Source organism: Equus przewalskii, chromosome 5 (assembly GCF_037783145.1).
Source record: "Equus przewalskii isolate Varuska chromosome 5, EquPr2, whole genome shotgun sequence".
Taxonomy (NCBI): Eukaryota; Metazoa; Chordata; class Mammalia; order Perissodactyla; family Equidae; genus Equus; species Equus przewalskii.
This window is the reverse complement of record NC_091835.1, coordinates 84,086,529-84,112,643: the sequence shown is the minus strand read 5'-3', so window position 1 is coordinate 84,112,643 and position 26,115 is coordinate 84,086,529. Positions and strand designations below refer to the sequence as shown.

General features: G+C 42.2%; 1 long non-coding RNA gene across 1 annotated transcript; it reads right to left on the bottom strand.

Annotated features, from left to right (window-relative positions):
- Positions 1-1,133: 1,133 nt before the first annotated feature.
- LOC103559409 (uncharacterized) lies at positions 1,134-25,376 on the bottom strand. Its single transcript, XR_546970.2, has 2 exons — positions 25,197-25,376; positions 1,134-2,126 (listed from the first exon to the last, which is right to left on the bottom strand). It is a non-coding gene; the product is annotated as an uncharacterized lncRNA (long non-coding RNA).
- Between the last annotated feature and the right edge of the window lie 739 nt (positions 25,377-26,115).

Sequence of the window (26,115 nt, the reverse complement as noted above, 5' to 3'; positions counted from 1 at the left end):
CGCCCGGCCCTGTGGTTTCTGACGGCTCCCATCTCTACACCGCAGCAACCCACTCCTATGAGCAGATCCTGTATCTGGAAACCACCGGGAACCCTTCCATCCCAGAAATTTAAAATCCTTCTCACTCATTGTGTGTTATTTTTCTTGTATTTATTTTTCTTTTAAAAATGTAGATTCTACTCTTAAATGATTTAACATTTCAAGCTGTTCTCAGAGGATTACTATTGATCTTTCACTCTCCCTAATTCCAACCGGCCCCCGCCCCCCATCCTGCCTGGATAGGTGAAGAAATAACCATCAATGCCTTACAATGGACATCAGGACCAAAATCCTCTCTGCACTGGAGCCTGTTGTTGGTAGCAGGCCAGGAAGACCAGGCTCCCACCTCGCTCTTTTTTCTCTTCCTCTGCTCGATCCTCCTCCATGCTAGGAAGAGAGTGGTAGAGGCGGATGCTGTCAGAGAACTGAGGGTTGTAAGTAGCAGATGCCAGAAGGGGGTGAAGTCTCCTGAGGCTTTGGGTGGAGAAAGCCTCCACCCAAAAGATCCTTTGAGGAGCCAGTTTGGGCCAGATCTAGGGCTGGTGCTGGTTGGTGCCAGGCCCAGGGTGGAGCAGGCAGCCCTGACACCGGAGGCTAAGGGTGTGGTACTGACAAGAGGAAGGGGGGCTTGTTGCTGGTTGTTAGTTCTTGGCTCAGGACTTTAAGGGAGAGCTAGAGGCCCAGCAGGTTTCCTTCTGGGTCATTTTCTATAATTCACTAGAGCAGAACAAAAGGCAAGGGTTCAAGATCAATGCCCTGCCCTGGACTCAAGAGTGTGCTAACTCTGGAAGATTCTGGAGACACCCTGGCATGGTGCTTATGGTATGGACTCCAAAGCCAGGCAATCCTGCGTGACTTTGGGCAAAAGCCTTTGCCTCTCCTGGCCTCAGGCTCCTCCTTTGTAAAACCGGAATACAAATAGTAACAAGTTGGGAAGGGTTAAAACACGTCAAGGGCCATGGCCTCTGTTGCTCTGCATTCTTTTTATTCTCTTACGGTGGTGATACATCCAAATCAGGCAGGTGGTAAATATCTGCTAAATGAATCAAGCGATCGTATTTGATTGAAAAGATGGACACAGACACAAAAAAGCATTTGTTTTGTTTTTTTATTAACATTGACGTGGAGCATCTAACATTTCCAAAATGTCAATTTCTCTCGCATCTTCAATGGGCAGACAAAGTGCTCAGGGCCGCAGGTAGAGGTAATTGCCAGGGGGACATGGCCAGAGTCGAAGCTTCAAAGCCTGATATGTCAGGCGCTCCTGGGATCCCTACTGTTCGTTTCTACAAGGGTCAGAAAAGATGAGTCTGGGAAGGCAGACTTTCCCTCAGGGGTAAGCAGGAGGCAGTGGATTGAACCTCTGAGATCAGGGAACTGGAGCCATTGAGGTGGAGAAATTGCATGGAAATCCACCCCCCAGGAGTGTCGGTAAGAGGCCTTGCATGAGGCGAAGCAGGAAGGTGGAGCATTCGCAAACCCGGCTGCCCAGTCCTCATGGGAGGCCGATGCCAGATTTGCCTGTTACTTAAAATATATTGGATCTGTAGTTAATATGACTGAAGATACTTGGCATGAAGAGCATAACCAATTAGAAAGAGAGAAAAAGCAAAACAACCTGGAAACCACAATCTAGCAACCGGGGCTAAGGAGGCAGGAGAGAAATGTCAGAGTAGGATGTGCCAGTTTCCACGCTGCAGTACCGAGAGTGGAGGCTGGCCCTCATTCTGAAGAAGTGAACACCCCCACACCGAGGGACGCCAAGCCTTTCCAAACTCAAAACAGAGCAGCTGAAGGAGCCCGTGAAGCCAGGCAGGAGCAGGAAGGCAGCATCCCCCTCTTCACTGGGATCTCTCTATTTGACATGCCTCTCCACTGTAAGGCTGGGCAGGGGAATGGCCGGCAGGGCAGGTGTGGTCTTGGCTCCCAGAAGATTGGGCCACCTCTTATCTTCTCGCTTCGGCTACATAGTACCAGGAGCAGGGAGCAACAGCCAATAGGTGTCACTTGCTGGGATCTGACTGTCCTCTTGGTACCAGCACTCCTGGGTTCAGTCTGCTTTTCTCTCCACTTGAGCTTGGCCACCCCTTAAATGGGAAGTAAACAATATAGACTATTATTGAGCAAAATCGAGACTCCAAGGCCTCCAACAGTCAGATGCAGACAAGAAACTAAGGATGACTTTTAGGGCTGGAATTAACCACGGTGTCATCTCAAGATCTATTCTGTGATCCCTCTCAAAATCCCCATTTGAAATATGGTGTCTGTGGGGACGTAGCTCCCTGTGCGTTTGCAGTTGTTGGAGAGGAGGCCAGTGTTTACCTGGCAGTGAGAAACAGCAATGTTAGTTTCTGAGAGAGACCACAAGAGAAAGACTGTGTTTATGGTGGTGGTTAAAAACTTTAAATTCCCAGTAATCAATTGTTGAATATTCAAACCACAAGCCACATTTTGATTAAACTAGGTCAAATGTGAGTTTGTGTTACTTGACTTTTGGTAAAGCAGGCTGGTGCAGCAAAGAACCACCAGAGACGCGTGGCTAAATGCAGCACACGACGAGACTGTGGTGTCTGTTCCAAATGTGCTCTGTCATCACAGTTTCTGTTGTCACTGTATTTAGGAGGCAAGTCCATCAGCTGAGTCACTAGCACCTGGCAACTCTAAAGCTGCAGGGACTATGGCCCAGCTGAGCGAGCCGCTTTCCCTGCCTTAGCTTTAATTTTGACATCTGAAAATACGGGCAGGTGAATAAGGCTTACGTCCCGGGGATGTTAGGAGGATTACATGAGAAAACACCTTCAACACTTGGCAGAAAACCAGGCACATAGTAAGGACCTAAATAAACAGTGGCTGTTAGTTGAGGCTAGGAAATTGTTACCATCCCCATTTTGCAGAGATGGAAAAGGAAGCTGAAACGCTCAAGTAATTTCCCAAGGACACCAGCGTAACAGATGAAACGGCGCCATGAGGCCTGGCACATGGAAGGTAGCCCAAATGTCCTTCCCTAGTGTGCGGTCTAGCCAAGGCCAGAACTCAGACGCAGGGAGCCCACTGACGTGAGAACGTGGACTGCCACGTTGTGAATGAAGCACAGGACAGCGTGGGGCGCGGGGGACAGCTCCCACAGGTTATCAGGTCCGCGAGAGTTCCTCAAACTCGAAGGAGGCCTGAGAGATGAATTTGCATGGAATCAGGGAAGTCGGATGGAAGGAGACAGGTTCTGAGATGCTAACTGCACAAAACAGCTAACAGCACAAAAGGTGCGTGCGAGTGCCACGGGGGAGGGGAAATGGGGTTGGAAATCAGGAAAGCCGGAAAATGGTGGAGAAACCACAAGACGAGGCATGCAAGGACATATTTTGCTCTTAGTTATTTTATTTTTTAGTAATTGGGACTAGGGATGTAGTCCTCAAATTGGAATCTGAAGACAGAAAACTGTGGATATATTCTTACAGCTTAGTGGAAACTATTGCAAAAGAAGTCTGCACAGAACTCAGCTCTGAGAAACACTGAACAAGGGCCCCACTCTGCCTCTGATAGAAAACTGCATTGATTAGACTGCGTCCTCACACTAATCCAGACGTCACGTCACTGTGTAAATTAATCCTTTCAGCTGTACAGAATTCAGCTCATCCTTGACGGTGTCACTCGCTTCCAATGATAAGCACTGCACAGCTCAGGTCCACTTCTGGACTCGAGTGTTCACAGAGTTCCTTAGGTAGAGTGGTACACATCTATTTGTATTTGGCAAAAGTTAAATCTAAAGATAGATCAGATTCCATGAATACGATAATCAGATTGTTGTATATCTCAGCTTGAGAACTACACCACTAACTAAGGGGTTGTAAACCCCTTCATATTTTAAGATTGCTCTCAATTTATTTTAAATTAGAGTAATTTTTCTCTCTGAGAACTTCAAATATTCTAATACTGAGACACCCATTCCTAGCTCAGACCACAGCACATACTACCTCCACAGCGTATCTCTGCACACTGGGTGAGATGATGATAAAGCCCTCGGCTCTGGGGGAGCCCCCAGATGGAACACGACTGGACCTCTGAGTGACCGCCTGGAGGAGGTCTGCCTGCTACCTTGAACACTTGCCCAGGAAATCTTAAGCGAGCAAGAAACCAACTTCTACTGTGTTAAGATTCTACTTTCTAAAATCTTCTCAATCCAATAACTCAGTCGGAATAATATATTTATTCTGATATTGACACTTCCGATTTCTTAGCTCAAATAGCAGAACATCTTATTTCCTTTTCTTTCCAAACCAACAGTACGGTTAGACTAAAGTGCTTATGACTGTTAACTAAGTGCTGGTTATTATTCTAATGATTTTAAACATATTATCTCACATCAGTCTCACAAGAATCTTAAGATGTAGAATTTTTAAAACTCATTTAAAAGATCAGGGAGTGGGGAGATTGAGGCACAGAGAGAGGAAATATTTTGCCTAAAATCAGACAGCTGTCAAGTGGCTAAATTTGGAACTAGATTATTTTCACTCAAAAGTTATATTTTCACCTGTAAATTTTCAACATGCACAGTTCTACACCGAGATCGCACGGTGTGCTTATGGCAAGGACTGCTTCTTGTTCCCTGAAATCTACTTCTGCTTCTGAAGGGCACAACAGCTACACTGTGTTTCCCTCCCTCCCTCCTCGCGGATGGGGTGGCCATGAGACCGATTCCTCCTTGACAGAATGAAAGCAAAAGGGAAAAGGCATGTTACTTTGTCTGGCCCACTACAACTTCCCACATGTGCTCCTCCATGCCGTTTCCCCTCCATCAGGTGGAAGCGGTAACAACGAAACCCTGGGGTCCCGGGGAGACACAAGATGGAAGCAGTCTTGTTCCCGACTGACTGCGTGAGGAGGAGCCTCCCTACCAACCCCACTCTGAACCATTTTGTGATCAAGAAATCAATTTCTATTGTGTTAATCTACTGGCATTTTGGAATCTGTTACCACAGGCTGCCTTTTCTTAAATAATACAGAGAAAAATACAGTTTTCTGATCTGTGCTCCAGACCTCGTAGGTCAGAGCTCTGAGATGAAGCCTAAGTAGCTGTAATTTCTTAACCTTCTCCCAGGGGAGTGTGCTGGAGCCGGTCTTTGACAGTTACATGCTTCATTCTACAGCTGACTTATTCCTTTAACCAGCTAAATCCTTCTACTTGGATATTTTAGGGAAAGAGTTTCTTCATTTTTAGTTTTGCCTGAATTTTAAAAAATTTATAGACCAACAATTTTTATTGATTCAGAAAAAGCTTCACTTATTTTTTGATACTTTCTTTAAAATTCAACCCATTTGACCCAGGGAATTCAAGATGTGGATTCCAGGTCACTATTTCCTTCCTTCCTTCCTTGCTTCCTTCCTTCCATTTATCCATCCATCTATTGATCTATCTACCTACCTTCTATCCATCTATCTTCCTACCTATCACAGCTAAATAGCTTTCCCTGAAGTATTTTCCATCAATTTTATTTTATAGATAGAATGTTTGCATTGTGTCATTCCTCAGAAATAACACACAATTACAACACAAGAGTTCAGCCGCTGTTCATGCATCTTAGTGATTACTTTGGAACTGTGAGTGTTCTCCAAATCTTCAGGGAAGGGGAGCATTAGGAGATTTTCAGATGTGGTAAGGCCTCCTCCAGCTTTTTTTTTTTTTTTTTTTGCTTAGGAAGATTCACCCTGAGTTAACATCTGTGCCAGTCTTCCTCTATTTAGTATATGGGACACGGCCACAGCATGGCTGATGAGTGATGTAAGTCCATGCCCAGGAGCCGAACCCACGAACTCTTGCTGCCAAAGTGAAGGGGACCAAACTTAACCACTAGGCTATGGGGCTGGCACCTCCCCCAGCTATTTTTGTAGTTTAAAATGGAGATCCTGTTTTCTTACATTATTTTATTCTTTACTTTGGTTTTTTTTTTCTGATTGAAATTGATTATGGAAACCACGCAATGATAAGTTTGATTTTTTTGTCAAAGGCCTTGAGTGTTTATAATAGGATGTCACTAATCTGTTAAGAGGCTATATGAGGAGAGCCTTTACTCTATCTAGAGCCATTGATAATTAGTAGAGAAGCTTCGTGTAAGGATAGCTAATGCGTTATAGTGTGCTTACTGCATGCCCAGGTGCCTAGGGACTTTGCATAAATTGAGTCCTTTAATCCTCAGAGTAATCCTAGAGTTAAGCCCTCTGCTTATCCTCACCTCAGAGTGAGGACATTGAGGCATGGGAGCATGAGGGAGCGCGCCCAAGTTACAGAGTGAGTAGGTGGTGGTGGTGGGATATGAACCCACACAGCCTGGCGTGAGGCTCTGTGCCTTTAACCGTCATCCACACTGCCTGTTGTAGGAGGTCAGTATCGAGTCCATGTGATTTTCCTTACCATTCTATAGGTATATTAGTTTTCTATCGCTTCATAACAAATTACCAAATTTGGGAGCTTAAAACAACATACACTTATTATCTCACAGTTTCCATGGGTCAAGAGTCCAGACTCAGCTTAGCTGCATCCTCTGCTTAGGATATCACAAAGCTGCAGTCAAGACATTGGCCAGGTCTCGGGGTGCATCTGAGTTTCAGATTCCTCTTCGAAGCTCACATAATTGTTGGGAGAATTAATTTCCTTGTAGCTGTAGAATTTATTATGGCAACTTATTTCTTCGAAGTCAACAAGAGAATCTGTTTCTGACCTCTGTGAATTCTGAAATCCTCTTTTAAAGGGCTTCCAACTGATTAAGTTGGGTTCACCTGGGATAATCTCCTTTTAGATGAACTTTTCAGTTAATTTGGGATTTTAATTACATCTGCAAAATCCCTTCACTCTTGCCATATAATGTAACCTAATCGAAGATGTAACCTAATTATGTGTGTAAGACCAGGGACAGAGATCATGGGGCCATGATAGAATTCTGCCCACAATGGCACAGTGGGTGTGTCTGGTCCCTCCTTGCACGGGTGAAGGAGATGGGTAAATACGATCATCCTTACAAAGTGAGATGGTGTTTCCATTAGGACTTCACTCATCAACCTCAGCTTAAAAAAATATCAATATTTGTTAAAAGAAGTTTTATACATAAAATTTCCTTTTCACACTGATGGAAGGTTGATGGTATAAATAAATTACTTTTATGAAATTATTGCAAATTTACTCTGCTGATTAGCTTTCCAGGACATTTTTTAAAATCACCTAGTCACTTTTGTCCTATGATCCCCCACTGGGTAAAAATCAAACTCCATAGTGTGGACAACCAAGACCCCTCATACACTAAGCAAACATACCATGTTGCCCTCAGCTCTTGTCACTGCCTTCTCCTCCAATCATTTTAATCTAAGTCCCTTTCATTCCTCTGGGTCTCTGTGCATGATGTGCCTACATACATGCTTAATTTTATCTGGCACACCCTTTATACCTCACTGCCACCCTGACACTGGTCGTCTCCTGATAGATGCCCTGGTTCTTCAAGACTGGGCTCAGATGTCATTTCTTTTGTGAAACTTTCCCCAATTTCCAAGATGAAAGATAAGAGTAGAAGCTGCAGAAAAGGAATTTGAGTTCTAGGTTCAGCTGGAGGGTGGAAATGGGAGACGACACTGGCCTGAGCCCTCCTGAAGAGCCCTGTTTCATTCAGATATAAGTATGTTGTAGGAAAAAAAACACTTTCGAAGAAAATAAAATGGATTCAGGAAATCAAAGCTAAACTAAAAATGTAAATGTGGGCTTTTAACCTGTTCCGTCACTACAGAGGTTGAACCATAAGACAGTGTCAAATGCGCTCTCTAATGTCTACGACTTTGCTCCCTCTCCAAATCTCCACTAAAAGGTGCCAGGCTTTTTTGAAGACAAGATGAGCATTTCACTCTTGTCTGAGTGCAAGGAGGCTTTAAAAATACCTGGGGTAATGCTGAAAGGACAATGGAGTCAGCTTTGAGGAATTTCCACTATCCAACTTGGAACCGTTTGAGCATTAAATGGTTACGCACTTATATTATTCATAAACAAGTTGAGTTCATAATTCCATGAATCCACAATGCTATTCAAAATGGGAAAAGGTAAAGTTCACAAAAGACATTATAGTACAAAAGAAAATTCAACATAAATAAGTATGCTTAAATTTTACTAATTTTTAAAAGAATGGTGGTGTTGACATATGTGAGTGTTCTGTTTCTTCTATTGAGTATATGGCTCTTTATAAAACATAGATATATACTTTTCTTCGCCTGTATATGTAGACCAGGTAAAGAGAATAATGAGTAACCAAGAGTTCTGAAAAAGTAAGTATACCCAAAATAGGAAGGATTGTGACCAGTAGTGTAGGCATACATATGTAGAAAGAATGTGTTGAAAGAAGATTGATTCCCTGTATTTCCCAAGAGTAAATGCAATCTCTCATCTGCTAGGAAACAAAACTTCTCGTTTAGTTGGACAATTATCAAGAGACAATGCTAACTAGGTATCATAAGTTCTAATAATGCTAACACATTATGCCAAAATGATTTCTAATAAGGAAAGGACAACAATATGTTTTACTGGCCAAGTAAATCTTTAAGAATGTATCATTTCAGGAAAAAAGCCAGATTGCCAGAAGCCAAAACTCTGTGAAAGGTGTGGGCTTGAAAAGATGCATTGACGAGATCAGTGCCTGTGGCTCTCAAGGGAAAGAAGGAGGTGGAGAAGGCAGAAAGATGGCCCTGGATTGAGTCTGAATCACTCTGGAGGTTTCAACCTGGCCCCAGGACCTGACCAAGAGTTAATTGCCCAGAAACCTGGAATCTGCAACCTTAGCTGGTCTGAGACAATAGTTATTTTCTTGGTTACTTTAGCACTGGGAAGGTATGAACTAAATAGAGAAATATGAATAAATGAGTCAATAATTTTTAATATGCTAAGTGAAGGCACAACAATAACTACTTTAATCGTTATAATAATTTGAGTTCCACTTCTCCTGTTATTCTGCTTGTCTGCTTTAAGGTACAATTTTATTTAGTTACTTATTTAGTATACTGCTTATTCTCTGCTTCCCTTTTTCTCACCCTTTTCCATCCTTCTCAATTATTAGAGCAAATGTCGTAGTCTATTTTTTTAGTCACTTTATTGAGGTATGATTGACATACAAAAGTTGTCGATATTTAACGTGTATAGAAGTTGATGGGTTTGGAGATGGATAAGCAGCTGTGAAACCATCACCACCACCTATCCCATAGACTTGCCCATCGTGTCCAACAGTGTCCTCCTGCCCCATTGTTTGTTGTGGCTTTTTGGCCTATTTTGATCACTGATGTGTCCAAGAACCCAAGACAATACCATCACATAGCAGATGCTCAAAAAACACTCATTGAATGAATAAATATATAATTGTTGTCTTTTAAAGGTTTTTGCGTTTGTAAGTTGTGTGTTTAAGGCTTTTGAATCATTTAAGAAAAGTCAACACATTAGACTTGTAACTATGTTGAAATTTTAATGATCGGTATCTTGCTGTTTGAGCCTAAGACAGATTGAAGGACATTTCCAGGGAGGAGGAGGGGCAAGTGGCGAATGGTTCTGAGTATGCGTGTCCGTGGGTGTGTGTGTCCTTGTGTGCATGCACGAGCACATTTTTATGTGCTGGCTTGTGGCTAAGTTGGCAGGCAGGATTGGGTGCTAGTATAGACCTTGTGAGAGTGCAAACCCTCTCTGACACAGGTGCCTCCATGAAATTCCACTTTCTAGGCTTTTTATTCAGACTGATTTGAAGAGGGAGACAGAGCTCTCTGTCCCTGGAGGGTAGGTCCAGGCATTATGAACTCCAGGTTTTTGGCTGAGGAAACTGAGACCTACACAAGTTAGGGGTGGCAGGGATGATATTTTTGGAATCTCTCCGGATGCACCTTTCTTTGCAGGTGAACTAGCTTTTCTCTCTGCAAGCTGTCTACTGCTATGGCTTTAGGAAAAGAGACTACAAAACACCACCTCACAAAGGAAATAAAAAGAGGGTATGTAAGGAGGATATACAGAGAAGTTCCCCACGGGTATTAAAACGAGAGGGAGGTTACCCTTCCGTACCCATGGGCTGCAGAGCGGGAGTGGAAGGAGAGTCAGGGAAGCGGGTTTTCAGTACATGCACCCTGCTCAGAAAGTTCAAGGAACGGTTCAATATTTTCCCTCTCAGTGCTTGGAACTCTGGGAGGAAAAGGCCGTATTGGAAGGCTCTTTGTCCATGAGTGAGGTGATGGAGTAGTGGTGGCCTTGGCAAGTGGCCAGAGGAAGGAGGCAGCACTTTGACTCCTGGGGTTCTGGAAGGTCCCTTCTGCCTCAATGAGTGCATATGTTGGTGCTGAGAAGACCAGAGCCCTGGCAGAGGCCTCAGGATGCCTTAAGAGGCTGCGGTGTGGGAAGGCAAACCAGAGGCCAGCGGTTAGGACCCAAGTGTGTGCCAGCAAAATGTTCCAGAGACCCGTGTGGACCCAGTGACACAGCGGCTGGGAGGGGGCGAGGCCCTCACTGAGCATGCAGAGGCTCTACCATGCTTGCCCTCTGCCCTACCATCCAATCAGTCCGAGCCTCCCCCTCTCTGGGAAGAACAGGGGAAGAGAGAGGATGCTGGAGAGACTCAGCATTTACCTCAAAGGGTATGCCTCACAGAAGAGCCCGCTTATAAAAGAAGAGACTTGAATACCTAGTATCGGCAAGTTTAAAAGCGTGCCTTCCACCTCTGGTACCTGGGGAGGTGGACGTTTCTGAGGAAGGGTAGGGCTATGAGAGAAAATGGAGATGCAGCCTTTCTTCATACATGTAGGCAGCATTTGAAGTTTCCACCCCTGTCACCCGGGGGACATGTCCAAGCGCAGCCAGGTGCGAGGGGCGTGACCTCAATCTCCATCCCCATCCCTCGGGCAGGGCGCTTCCCCGTAAACCCCAGCCTCCTGTTCTTGGTTGTCAGGAGAGCCTGGCTTCCCTACAAACTGTTAGCCACTTATAAACTAATGTGGACCCAGACATTCCCCCAAACAATAGAATTCTGTGAGCGTCGGAGCAAGGGAGGCACGTGAGTTTGAGAAAGGAGGATCTCCATCTGACCTGAGCAGGAAGGGGAGGCCTTCCTGTGATGGGGGCCCCTGAGGGGCACCCGATAAGTGCCTGGGGTGGCAAGTGAACTCTGCTGAGCTCGTGGCCTGCTCTTTTTCTCTGCATCGTTTCCAATACCGATTCATGGAGGTTAGTCAGACGCTCATTGCAAAAGAACAGGATTGGCTTCTGTGGGTCCATGCGGAGCAGGTCCTGATGCGTGGGCCAAAAGGCAATGCAGGCAGGTGTTTCCTCTGAAACCTGCTCAACGCCGTTAACGAACAATTTGACTCCCAAATGTATCACAGCAACATGAACAGTCAGATTCAAAAGATGGTTTTCATAGATCAGTTAGACACCGTGGGGCTCAACGACACCCATATCCGAAGAGGAAAACTAAACCTTACAGTGAAAGACTGACTAAAGAGCAGGAGGTGAGGAAGCAGAAATGAAATACTGAGCTGTATTAGGCAAAAAGAGACTTTAGTAATTTCAAGACAATGCAGAACATTTATATAATACAATGATTTCTGGGACTACTCTGAAAAAGTGAAAAAGAAATATTGCTGTTATCTCAAACATATGAGAATAATGTAAATAGGCACTCTAATAACGCACCCCCTCCTTCCTGACCCTTCGCCCTTACATCCGGGATTGTTACAGAGCACGCTGGCTAAGATGTCAGGATGATCATCTCAGCTCCCTGCCTTACTCGGGAAACACGCAGCGCCCTGGTCCTCCCGCTGCGCAGACGCGGTGTAGTCAGGACCATCCTCAGACCAGCGAGGACTGCTTTGGATACAGAAAGGTCGGGTTGATTGTAACCAATATGCAGTTTCCCTGAAAATTCCTCATTTATGAAAAGAGGACTAGCGATTCTTACGCACAGGGGAGGAGGTGATCTCGCTGTAACGGGCGAGGAGCCACCTCGTGCAGAGGGTGGGGATAAATCAGGCAGGTTCAAGAACAGGCCTAGGATCACCTTCGCATTCCAGCTGTTTCAGCAAAACTATTGGCAGAATTGAAATAGTTTTTAAACCATTAAAATCAATAACTCACACCTTTTCCATGAAAGAAAGAAAAGCGTTGGGGCTTAGGTGAGAAGGGAAATAGAAATGAGAAAGGGGGCTTTGGGAAATGATGGCGGGAGGAAGAGAAGTTTGAATTGCTTTCCTCCAAGTGATTTCTAATCTCAAGTTCAAAACACCATCCACTTGTGAGGAGGTGACCTCCTCAAGCCCGCCTCAGTGGACTGTGCGCTCTGATTCAGCTCTGCAGCGCGGTGCCGCATGCGTGCCTGTGCACAGGCTCCCTCACCATCCCAGCCACCCTCGATGTGCATCTGCTGGTCACGGGGAGGGGTGGCCCTGATTTAGAGAGATGTTCGCTGATCCAAACACAAATTGAACTCAAGACCTTGGCCTCATTGATTCGGGACCAGCTCATTCCTCATTTTTGAGATACGATTGCATTGATCAGGCAATATTTTTCTCAAACTTCACCAGGAGAGGAAGCACCACAATTTATCACCGCCAACCTCTTTCAGCGTTTAATTGAATGCTTAACCTAAATCAATAATATAATTAATAAACGTATGTGGGTGAGCACTTTTTAGAACGCAGTTGAAGATTTCATTCTTATGAAAAATGGGAGTTTCCCCCTGCGAACCTCTTCCTGTCCTCATTTGTACCTATCTTATTTGTCTTCCGAATGAGTTTATTTCTGGAAGCAGTGACCTTGAGACTTCAAACCACGGAAGCCGAGAATCTCAGAAGGGCAGCTAGACCTGTTTCTGAATGTCTCACGCCCTCTGGTGGTCAACCCAGAGGACCTGCTGTTTCCACTCGAATTCCCCAAAGCGAAACATTTCACTAAAGTCGTATAAAGGAAGCATTTATCATAGTCAGCTACTTACTGTAAATAAATCTGTTTTAAGGAAATAAAGTGCTTCAACATAGTTTATTTGATACGAAGGATGTGAAGGAACCGCAGAGTAGTGAAGAGTTTGTGGTTGGCAAAACTGACTGCAGTCTTCTACAGCCCCCCTTTCTGCACCTTTCTTTTGAAAATAGAGAAGAAAACGTCATAATTGCACCTGAGTGCTTGTTACATGTGGGCCGAGTCTTCTTTGCTGCTGGATTCCATCTAATGGCTTGGGCAGAGGTGGAGCTCCCTGAAACTTTTTGCCTAGGACAATCTAGACACAAAGTGAGGCAGCAAGGGGCTCGACATCCACTGGGTTAAATTATCACTAGGAGTTAATTCACAGAAACGTTACATTGTTTCCTGGATCATATCCTTCGAAAATATGAGCAAGAGTTGGAAAATTAAAAAATGAGTCAGAAAGAGAGAACATACTGATCTGATCTGGGGTAGAACTTAAGCAAAATATGTATCTTTCCATGTATATTTTTTAGCTTTTCATAAAGCAAAATGTATTTAACATTTCTATTTGAGAAGAAAATATCCTTTTATTTTGAGGGGGTGTTAAGCTGTCTCTTTTAAATTAAATTTTATAACCATAGATGGAACGATTTTTAAATGCCGTTTCTTTCTTTTTAATACTTTTTAAGCTTTTTACTTTGAAATAATTTCAGATTAGCAAAAAATTGCAAAAATTGTACAAAATATAGCATAAAATTCCCATGTACCCTTTACCCAATTTCCTCAAATGTTACCATCTTACTTAACTACAGTACAATTTTCAAAATCAGGAAATTAACATTGATACTATAGTACCAACTAATCTACAGACATTATTCAATTTTTGTGAATTATCCCATTAATGCCCATTTATGGTCCAGGATCCAGATTATGATTAAATTCATAGTTATTAAATTCGTATTATACATATACGGTAGGAACACCACAGAAGTGATATTGCGGGTTTCCCAGTACATCATATTGGGAGTCCATGATGTGGGTGTGTCTGTTATTGGCGATGTCAGCATCGATCACTTGGTTAGGGTAGGGTCTGCTGGATTTCTCCGCTGTAAACTATTTTCCCTTTGTACGTTAGTATCTTATGGAGAGATACTTTAAGACTACGTAAATGTCCTGTTTCTTATCTTCTGTTGGCCCACTAATTGCCAACTGGTGGTCTTCTATTTCAATCATTACTTTGACATTTGTTAATTGGAATTCTACTGTAAAGAAGAGAGCTTTCCCTTCTTTCCCTTTTATTGGTTATTCAATGTTTTATGTATATCGGTATGGAGTCAAGCATATTTATTTTATGCTCTGCTATAATCCATTACTATCATTTACTTTGTTCTTCAGATTGCCCCAGATTGACCATTGGGAGCCTCCCTCAAGTTGACTTCTATGTGCTTTCAACATGTGCCCAACATTTTTTTTTGAGCACTTCTTTTCTTTCCTGCACCATAACATGTTCCAGGCTAATTTTATACTTTTCCTGCCCCAGCCCTGGGATCAGTCATTTCTTCAAGGATCCCTGGTTTCTTTGATTGGAGAATGGCGTCTAGAAACCAAAATCTGGGTACTTGCTGCGTTCATTACTACTGGCGTCCTCACTTCTAGACCCTTTCAGCGGACAAAGCTAAGCAAATCGACGTGTATGTAAACATGCACAAATACACGTCCTCTAGATTCCCGTCTGTCCCTCTGTCATCTCTCTCTCTGTCGTCTATCAATCATCTATCTATCTCTATCTATCTTCCATGTCTATCTATCCATCTACCTGTCATCTCTCTCTTTTTAAAATTCTTTTATTTTGTGAGGAAGATTGGCCCTGAGTTAACATCTGTTGCCAATCTTCCTCTATTTTGTATGTAGGATGCTGCCACAGCATGGCTTGATTAGTGGTGCTAGGTCCACACCCAGGATCCCAACTTGTGAACCCTGGGCTGCCGAAGAGGAGTGCCCAAACTTAAACTGCTATGCCACCAAGCGACCCCTCTCTCTCTTTGGTATCACCTATCTATCTGTCTATCATCTCTCCCTCTCTCTCTCTCTCTCTCTCTCTCTCTCTATCATCTCTCACCTGATCTATCATCTCTCTGTACTGATACATTTAATTCAAATCCAACACCACAAGGGTCATTTGAGCCTTCCTCTTTTTCTTATTTGTAACTCCTTCCTCTGACAGTGGAAATCCATCATTAGTCAGAGTTTATTTACTTATTCGCACAACCTAACGTATGCGCAAACTAGTTTCAGAGTTACGAACCTATGCCACCCTAGGGGTGTGGAGGAACTTACTAACTAGTATAAAATGTCTGTATACATTTCTTTTTGTCGTCAGGCTTAGAGTGTATAGTCAAAATACTGTTTTTCAAACTTGTTTAGGTTTGTTCTTTGCTTCCCCACCCCCTTCAGTGTAGTTTTAAATCGAGTTAGGCTCATTTGCTATTGCTTGTACTGTATTTTGGATTCTCCCCTCATCCTGCTTGATTTGAATCATTTATTTATATTTTTGGTCTGTGAAACATTCTCACAGTTTCTAAAAGTCAGAGCTGTACAAGGAGTTCCACTCCGAGAACTCTTCCTTCCCGGCCCCGCCTCCTCCTCATCCCTGGATGGAAGCTATTGTATTAGTTTCTGGGGTATCCTTTCTGTGTTTCTTTTGATACGAATGAGCAGATACATGTATATTTTATTTTCTGTCTTTTTTTTTCATGAAAGGTGGCACATATAGATACTCTTTTGCATTTTGTCTTCTTTTACTTGCTGTATCTTGGAAAACAATCCGGATTAGTTCATAGAAATCTTCTTCTAATTTTTTTCCTCTTACAGCTTGCAGCTATGTGGATGTACAGATTTAATCACTCTCCTATGTTTAGACATTTACATTGTTTCCAATATTTTGCAACAACAAACAACGCTGCTATTAATATCACTGTGCAAATGTATTTTTGTATTATTGGAGGTGTGCCTTCTGGGTAAATTCCTAGAAGTGGACTCGCTGCTTTAAAAGGTAAGTGTAAGTGTAGTTTTCTTAGGTATTGCCAAATTTCCCTCCAAAAACCTTGTACCAGTTTATATTCCTACCAGCAATGCATGAGAGTACCTGTTCCATTACAGAATGTGCTGTCATACTTTTTAATTGTTGCCAATCTGATAATAGTCTCCCAGTATACTTTTAATTTGTGTGTCTCTAATTATGAGTGAGGTTAAACATCTCCTCCTATCTTTACGGTCATTTTTATAACTCTTTTTGTGAATTGTCTGCTTAAATCTTTTCCCAATTTCAATAGGTTTTTAAAAATCCTTTTCCCCTCAATTTTTAAGAGTTCTTTATATGTTAGCAACACTACTGCTTTATCTATGGTTAAATCTATGTGGCAAACATTTTTTCAAAGTTTCTTATTGTCTTTGACTTCATTTTTTTTTGACATGCTGAAAAATTTTTATTTTTATATAGCCAGTCATCATTATTTTTATATTGTCCCTGAATTTTGAGTCACAGTTAGGAAATCCTTCCTTATACCAAGGTTAAAGAGGAATTCGCCCATGTTTTCTTCTAATACTTTAAAAAAATTTTTTTTACATTTATATCACTGTTGCATTTGGAGTTTATGCTTATGTATGGTGTGAGGTATGGATCTAAATTTATTTTATTCCAAATGGTTATCTCTCTGTCCCAGAAATCTATTAAAATTACCATACTTTTCCTACTAATTAGTGATGCCACCTTTATCATATACTAAATTTCCATATATACTTGGGTCTATTTCCGGTCTTTCTGATCTGTTCTCTTCTTCTGTTTGCTTATTCATGCATCAGTGCCACACTGTTTTAATCATAAAGACTTTATAGTATGTTTTATGTCTGATAGAGCTGCTTCTTCCTCATAGTCTTTCTTTTTTACTGTGTTCTTATCTATTCTTGTGTGTTTGTCCACATGATTTTTAATATCAATTTGTCTACCTCTGTAAAAAAGCTTATTCATGTTTTTATTGGGATCATGTTAAATTTTACATTAACCTAGAGAGAATTGACAATTTCTGATACTGAGTCATGCTATCCCAAAACTGGAAGTATCTTTTCAAGTGTCCTTTTATAGCTTTCAGGAACATTTTCATCAGATAGTTTGTGCACCTTTTAAGTTTATTCCAAAGTTTTTAATCTTCTTGGTGGTAATTATAAATGAAAATTTTTCTATTATCATTCTTCTAATTATTATTTATATATATGAAAAATAATTCCTGTATGTAGTGTTGTTATCTTGCTATTTTAACTTATTTTATCATTTTAATTAATGCTTTTTCTTGACTTGAACAGGAAATAAGTTTTTATTGTGTTAAGCCTTTGAGATTTGGTTTATTTTTGATAGTAATTAGCCAATTCTAACACAAGACAGACATAATTTATCCCCATCTTAAAATAAAGAAATGGAGACCAGTGATGTTGACAGAGTCACCCAAGGTCACAGAGAGAACAATGGGTAAACTTGTCTTTTTAATCAGGATCCTGCACTATTAACCAGTGCATAACACTCCCTATTCAAGATATGGATTCCCTGACAGTCTCTGGGAGTTTCTATCTGAAAAAGAGACGAAGTGAGTTGCTTCCTCATCCTCCTCTTCTTTGTCTCCTTGGCAGCCGTGTTCTTGGCCGTCGGGAGCTGAGTGGTGTGTACGCAGACTCTGGATGGGTGACGCCCTGCAGTGGAGCATCGCTTACATCCATCCACAGGTGTAAGAGAGAGCGAGTTCACTGCACGTTCTGGACACAGAAAACTACGCAGGTTTTGTAGCTACGAAATTCATAAAAGCTCAGCTCTGGCCCAACGTCCAATTTGTTCGTGGTGTGCAGCCGGAGTGATCTTTCAAAAATGAGAATAGTTCAATGTCACCTGCCTTCTTTAAATCTTTCAATGAATTCGTGTGGGTCTCAGCGTAAAGGCAGAACTCCTTCACCTGGCCTCTGCTTCGCTCTGCAGGCTCAGCTCCACCCCCGCTTTCCACACTGCACTCCAGCTGCGCTGAAGTACCTTCAGTCCTTCATCCTTCTGCATCCCGTTCAGACAGCATCCCCTCCAGGACGCCTTTCCTGATCCCCTGCCTCGTATACCCTCCAACCCTTCTGTAGCGCCTTGTCCCAACTTTTACCACACTGCATTTTGATCACTTATGTATTGTCTGTCTTATAAACTCAGGAGGGCACAGACTGTGTCTTTTCATTTTGCATTCCAGATCCCACCTCCATGCCTCACACGTGGTAGGCACTTAATATATATTTGTTGAATGAGTGAGTGAGTGAATGAATATTGTTTTCTTTCTTTTTTTATTTCATGGCATACTCTTACCTCTTCTTTAGAATATTTTCTTCTTTCCTACATGGCAAATGATTTTCCTACATCCTTAGGATTGTCACCATCATAAGCTGTGGGCTGTGATGAACTTTACAAACTTGAGAGAGAAACCTTAAATCAGTGATCTAAGATTTGTTTTTTAAATAATCAACTGACATGTTTTTTCTTACTACTTCCTTTCTTTTCCCTATGGGAATGATTTGCAGTTGTCATTGGGATGAATAATCCCTGGTCTTTTATAAAATGCAAACCTGAAAACGTTCTTTGAAAACGTTCTAAAAGGCATCACTTTCTGTCAAAGGCCTGGTCTGACTCTGGCAATCAGTATTTTCCAAGGATCAGTTGTATTCTCTGAACTATTTTTCTTGGCATTTGGCAGGAATAAAAGGTATTGTTTATGGAGCTCCATCTGTATGTTAGACACTCTTCTGAGCGTATACACGCAGATTATTTCCTGAAGCAGATTTAATTTCAACGTTCTACAGATGAAGAAAATGAGACATACAGGTGTTAAGGAACTTGCCCAAGGTGCCTTAGACCCAGCCAGAAATAAAAGGAACTGAGACTGGATTTCAGGGGAGCTGAATCCAGAGCCCACAGTCTAAGGCTGCAGTGCACCACTTTCTTCATCGCTACCTCACCCCACTGGCCCTCTTGGAATATGTAATGTTGTTTGTGCCACATGTGTGTCTATTTTATCTCCCAAATAAGATCGTAAGATCCTTCTTTAGAGGGAGTCTTATCTCTTTAGCCTCCACATTATCTAGCATAGTGTAGACACCTACATTGTGGGTCCATTTCATAAACATGTGCTCAATTGTTTTGAAAGTTTGTTTAAATTCTCCCCCTGCTCTTAGGAAGTTGTATGTAGGGGTTTTAGGAAGTTAGGATAAAGAAGCATATTTTAAAAATTCTCAAAATTTGTTGATCCAGGAAATGAATTTATGATGGTGATTATAACAGACATAATAGGAACTCCAGAAGGGGAGGCGACCCCCTGACGTCAGCCATCCCATGCTCTCTTCCCTGCTTCCAGATGGATGGAATGATGCTTCGACAGGTGCTAATAAAACGGGCTGCCTTGTGAGCTATTTGCTATGCACGAACACTGGCCAGTAACGCCTTCGTTTAACTCATTCTCTTTCATAGCTTCTCCCGAATGTCATGGTTTATCTTTGAAGGGGGAGCAGGAAGCTTGCTGTCACACCCCCATCTCAGCTTGTGTACCACAACTCTCCTATAACAATGCATGCCTTCCTTAGCAGGAATGCCTCCCAATGCTCAGGGCATTAAAAGACTCCCCCCATGCCACAATAGATGGGGTTTTGGGAAGACACAGTGGAACCAACCATGAGCCCCAAGAAAATAGTCACTTTTCATTGCCAAGACCCTCTGTCTTTCATGCAAATAGATCCCAGAAGTCTACCAACCTTGACTGGACATATCCAAATTCACTGAACGTATATTTACAAAATATATCTGGAAACAATTCCATTATTATTCTCCCAAATCTATGTCAAACTCAAGGAAGCAAAAAGAAAATAATTGTATATATTAAATTTCTTCATCAAAGCTTCTATAGCATAAGACCAAGTCTTCCTAGAACTTTTGTCACATTATATTTTTTAATTAATAAGTACTTTTTGTCCTAATCATTTTGGATTACAAAAATAATACACGTTCGCGGTAAAACTACTGAAAACCAGAAATACATTTTTCAGTGTTTAATAATTCTCAGTTTCTTCACTTAAAGATGCCAACTGTTAATATTTTGGTATATTTCCTTTGTCTAGACAGACAGATGGATAACTAGATTGCAAAATAGAAACATAACTGCTCTTGATATGTATATATATATCTCTATATATACTCTTGCATATATAGAGATATATAGTTTATTTCCACTGACTGAACCTATCTCGTGAACATTTTTCAGACCAATTAAGATTCTTCAATGAACTTTTTAAAAAGGCTTTATAATATCTATTGGACAACTACATGATGTTCTATTTAATGATCTGACATTGTTGGCTATTTTGATGCTTTCCCTGGGATAAACACCAGACTGCTCTTCCAAATCTGTGTGAGTAAGAGAGGACAGTGCATCACGAACTGCTTAAAGACAGAGGGAGATTTGCTAAAGGAATGAAGCAACTTTTATCTCCCCAGTAAAGTCCTGGAATTAAAAAATAAAGAAAAAGAAATTCTTTTTTTAAAAGGCCGCAGAGTCTAGCTGCTTATCTGAGCTTTATCAACGTGATTCAAGTACACCAGCGGGCTCCTGGCTGTGTCTGAAATCCCTCAGCACCATACGAGGCAGAGAAGTGACAAGAGTACGTCTCCATAGAGCCTCGGCTGCTTCGTTTTCTTATGCCAAGCTGCTAACATCACACGTATGAAGTTACATGCAGTATGTTGGCTGTTTGCAATGGTTATTAACTATTGGGAGGACTAAAGGGAAAGAAAATTGGAGAGAAAAATCAAGAGATGTTTTCTGAACCTTAAAATTTGCACAGCAATATTACCTCTACTTATGCAAATAATTTACCTTTTCTCTGTTACTGTGCAAAGTCAACACCTCCTTAGACATATATTTACTCAGAGAAAAATGATGACTAATTTGTCAGCCAAAATATCAACTAAAAGGAATAAAATTAGTCCTAAAAGACTAGATTGGGGGATGTAACAAGAGAAATAAAGGAAAAACTTCACTTTAGTATTCTGTAAAATGGAGAGTGCAAGGCTTTTATAGCATGAAAATACAAATTAAAATATTATATACTCTTTATACCTATCAACTTAAAAAGGATTCAAGTGCTGAGTGCAGACAAGGATGTGGAGAAATGGACGCTCACGCGGTGCTGGGCAGCACAGAGCAGTTTTGTAGTGTCTCGTAAAGCTGGAAGTACAGATGCCTTCCTATGGAGCCCGGGGAAAGCCAGAAAAAAACTAAGGTGTTTTGGTTTGTTTTGATTTGTTTTTTAACATAATGAGATATAAATGATGATAAAACTTCAAGGTCAAAACGTCCTGCGTGCTTGCTAAGGCTGGGGAGAGAGAAAGACTAGAGCGCTGGTGTACAAGGGAGGGGCAGGGGGCCTCTCCATCGGGCACAGATAATAAGGGCTGCATTGTCTGCAGGGAATTTAAAAACAGAAATAGAACCAATGGAAAGTCAGTCTGCTTTCTTATTATCACCACATGCCGACATTTCTAAACAGTATTCCTCCCTGAAAAACAGTCTCTTGTTTGTCTAAGAGCACCTGGACGATTGCTGCGGTTGTTGCATGTTTTTAAACTACTTTATCCTTTAATTGCCGTTGTTTTCTACGTGGAAGTTACTTCAGAGAGTTTTCGGTTATGTGGTCAAAATCTCCGACACGCATGGACTCGGCTACATAATAGCTCAGGGGTAATTGGGTTGAAGGGAGGTTTTCTAGAACAAAGTAGATTTCACCAAATTGGTAGGTAAAGGGAAGGAGTCAGTGGAAAGGGAAGGATCGAAGAGAAGGGGTGGTGTGTAATTCACGCGTCAAATTCTTAGGCTTTTGCAGTTGTAGCTCCCTTTTGTTCACACCCTTGGGAGACTCTGGGCCTGCCTGTGACTCTGCCTGACCGATGGGACAATAACAGGTGTGATGCAGACAGACACTTGTGAAGTGCTTGCTGTGTGCAAGGGGCTTGCTCTCTTTTGTAGCCTGTGAGGGATCCTGCAGTTACTACCACATGAACAGGCCCACGCTAGACTTTCGGTTGATGAGTGGCACAAGGCTTAGCCACCTTTGTCACCCCAGCTGACATCAGGATAATTGCCAGATATGTGAGTAAGGCCCAGACAAGCCTTCAGCTGGTCATTGAAGTACGAGTGAGTACAGCTGAGGTTAGCCAATCCTGGCCCATATGAGCAGAACCATCCAGCTTTCCTATAAACTTGAAAGCAATGATACATGGTTGTTGTTTGAAGCCACTAAGGTTTGGGATGGTTTGTTACACAGCAAAAGTTAACTGATACAAGGTCCTTGAGTAGGTGGATGAGATTGGGATGGAAGGCAGAGGTAAAAGGGACAGATTAATCTTAGATAGCAGATAATATACATATATCTATGCTCCAATTTCCCCCACACACTCCTCCCCCACTTCCCCTAGGGTCAGGAGAAGGAATGCAGGCTCTGAAGTGAGACTATCTAAATTCAAATCCTGGCTTTGTTCTTTACTGGCTGAGTGATCTTGGGTACACATCTCATTCATCTGTAAAATAGGGATTTACCTGATAAAGTTGTTGAAGAGATCAAGTGGCATGTATGTAAGGGCCTGGTTCATAATAAACACCTTTTAAATGCTAGCTAAGTGGGTGCCTGAGTGAAGATACATTTGAGATGAAGTGATAGGGAAAGTTGAGGGCATGTGTATTGGCCAACATCAAAATCCTCAAGAATGTAGGATGTACAATATCTGCAGAGAGCAAAAGAGCAATAAAAATTTGAAGATAAAGAAAATGAATGGTGGTGAAAATATTGAGGTGATTATAGAGGAATTTCAAAAAATGGTTAAGGAGCAGTGATAGTCCAGTTGAGGTTAAAAAGAGCAATTTTGGGGGGACACGCTTAGCACAGTTCTGATTTCTACTACTGTGTTCAGTAGCTCAGGAGTGTAAGTCGGGAGAGCAAACAATGAGATTGTTGAATGGCACGGGATGTGGCAGATCAACAAAGAAAAGGTGGGATCTAGGGAGCTGGTGCTAGGAGTGGTTGGCTGTGGGGTCTGAGTGGGCCTGGATGAAAGAGAGGGACCGTCAAGGAACTGAATGACTGAGAGAACAGAATGGGGTCAAAGGGCAAGGAGCAGGAGTCCTACAGACCTACTTGGAGGTGGGAAGCTGCGCTTTCTTAGTCGGTGGATCGTATCATTCTCTCCTTAGTGACTTGTTCCAGTGCCTAGAGCCAATGGTCTTGTTAGCCTCTGATTTTGTGTAGTTTTCTTTCAGGAGAACTTATTTTCTGAACTTCATTAAGGGACAACAAACTAGTTAAAAGAGACCTCTGGGTTTAGAATCCAGCCCATCTTGATGGCTCTCCTCTGAGGATGCTGTGCCTATTGGATCACCTGTCTTAGCTACTAAAACTTTTCCACACATGATCGGTATTAACTGCATGTCAAGGCAACAGGAAACGGGATTTTCTCTAGCACTCAGGTGTGCATCCAGTGGTCGGTCTGAATCTAGCATAGTCGAGCATCCTCTGGTGTCCCGAGTGAGCCTGTGAACTCCTGCCCCTCCTCTTTGCCTTCTTAGAATCTTAGATTTTTCCAGATCTGGCCCCATCTCTCAGCCCCATGGGGTCATTCCCAGTGCACCCAGCCTTACGTAACGTCTTCCTTCTCAGAACCACTGGAGCAGCTCATTTGACACTTAGCACGTGATACCTTTATTCCAGTTTTCTTAAAACCTAAGGGTCAATACATTTTCAAGCTAGAAGAGGTTTCAGAGATCACCTAATCCAACTCCCTGAGAAAATTGAAGCCCACAGACACTTAGTAAGTGACAGAACCAAGACTGGAATCCACCCTGCCCGTGTCGTTATTGGGTGATCTTTCTACTGTGTTAGGTGTAGATCCTGAGAGCACATCAGGTGCTTCAGGAGAAGGACCCCGAATCTCTAGCATTTACGTGTTGGGATTCTCAACAGATCTCCATCCACAGTGACCTGGCGCATTCCCAAACCACATGAGACAGCTGAAAGAGGAATCAATTCTTGCGTAGAGCAGATTTTCCAGTTAAAAAAATCATTAATGATTTCAAACCCTTCAATGTATAAAGTTTTCCAAATAAAATGTATCAAAGTTTTCATTTGTTATATAAGATGTTCAGGAGTTTCCATCTTTGTTCCTACAAGCAAAATGAAGTGAATCACTCAGCTTTGTTCCCTTAATTCACTGCTAAGGGTGGTCTTCTCTAAGATGTGCATGGACCACTTCTCATCAGTGTAGCTTATAGGGGCTTGTTTGAATCCCACAAAGGAAAATTCTCCCATCTGGCCCTTTTGCCAGTTAACTGGAAGAAGCTTACCTTTGTGGTTATTCATTTTAATTTCATTTCAGAAAAGAAAAAGCATCAAGGAGTCCATTTAATAAACAACAACATTTATGCAATTTAACTTAATTTGGCAATACGGATTGGGAAAAATTGGAAGAAAACAAGGGAAAATAAAAGAACACATATTGGGAGATGAACAAGTAGTGTTACCAGAAATACCAATTTTCCCTGTTTTGAATTTGATATCATAAAAACATCAATCTACTATCCAAGATTATCCAGCACCTATGATGTATGGCCCGGTACTCATCACCTCCAACAACTTCTTCTCTGAACCCATTTGAAAGGCGAGCACAGAGCCTGGCATTCTCATTCCAGCTAGTCCGCCTGTGACCGTGTTAAGAAGACATTCCCCAGAATAGTTCAGTCGACGGTTACTGTGAACATCGCCACAATTTCACCAATGCTCTATGTGTTCATTTCAGGGTGGTGGTTCTGAAATCTCAGGAAAGGCTTGTGAGCTTCCTGAAACAGAAGAATTCTTCCAGTAATTCTACCCCTGGGCTCAGTTTGGGCATTCCAGCCATACAGACCTCCTTCCTGCTCTCCACCTCAGCCTTCCTCCTTGCTCTCCTTCCCTCAAGTCAAAGAAATGACAACCACCACCCACTTGTAGCCAGTTCTCCTAATTCCACCCATGAGAGCCAAAAACCTAAAGAAAACACATTAATTTGTTTAAAAATGTCACTTGCGAACAGCAATTTTCACAGAAAGAATGTTCTCACCCTCTCGGTGCTGGTCCGCCGTGTATTTTCCTTCCAGACCTGTTCTTCCCCAAATGACTACAGCGTTTGCTGGCATTTCTGTGAAAGTATGTTCAAGCCCTCTTTAAGAGTCAGAAAATCTCCCTGAATTTGCAGGCAGCTTCCTGTGGGCTCACATTTTGCAGAATGCGTGCTTGGTGTGAGAAGGTGGGCAAGGTGTTTGAAAACAGGAAGCAGCTGTGAATGTGCGACTTCGTTCCTGGAAGCAGAGGTCTCCCCCTGAGATGGCTGTAGAGGTTTCCTGCCGTTTCACCTGGGAGCTCTTCTGCAAGGACTTTAAGGGCTTCCAATGGGCAGGATGGTGCATCCGTGGGCGTGGTGCAAATCCACAGCTTTTCTATTTTTTCCATGCAGGTTTCTCTTTTTGCTGAACATATTGCTATGCATGATGGTGAAGGTAGGCTTTTTAAAATTATTATTATTGTGCTAAAAATCACATGACATGAACTCTACCTTTTTAACAAATTTTTAAGTGTACTGTATAGTCCTGTTAACTACAGATATGATAGTGTACAGCAGATCTCTGGAATTTTTCATCTTGCGTCACTGAAACTTTATACCCATTTAACAACAACTTCTGATTTCCCCCGCCCTTCGCCCCTGGTAACCACCATTCTACTTTCTGCTTCAACGAGTGTGACTACTCTGGATATCTCATATGAGTAGAACCATGCAGTGTTTGTCCTTCTGTGACTGGCTTATTTCACTTAGCGTAATATCTTCAAGATTCATCCATGTTATAACATATGACAGGATGTCTGTCTGTTTTATGGCTGAATAATATTCCATTATATGTATATTCCATTTCCTTTACCCATCTATCTGTCAGTGAACATTTGGTCTGTTCCCACCTCTTGGCTATTGTTAATAATGCCACAAT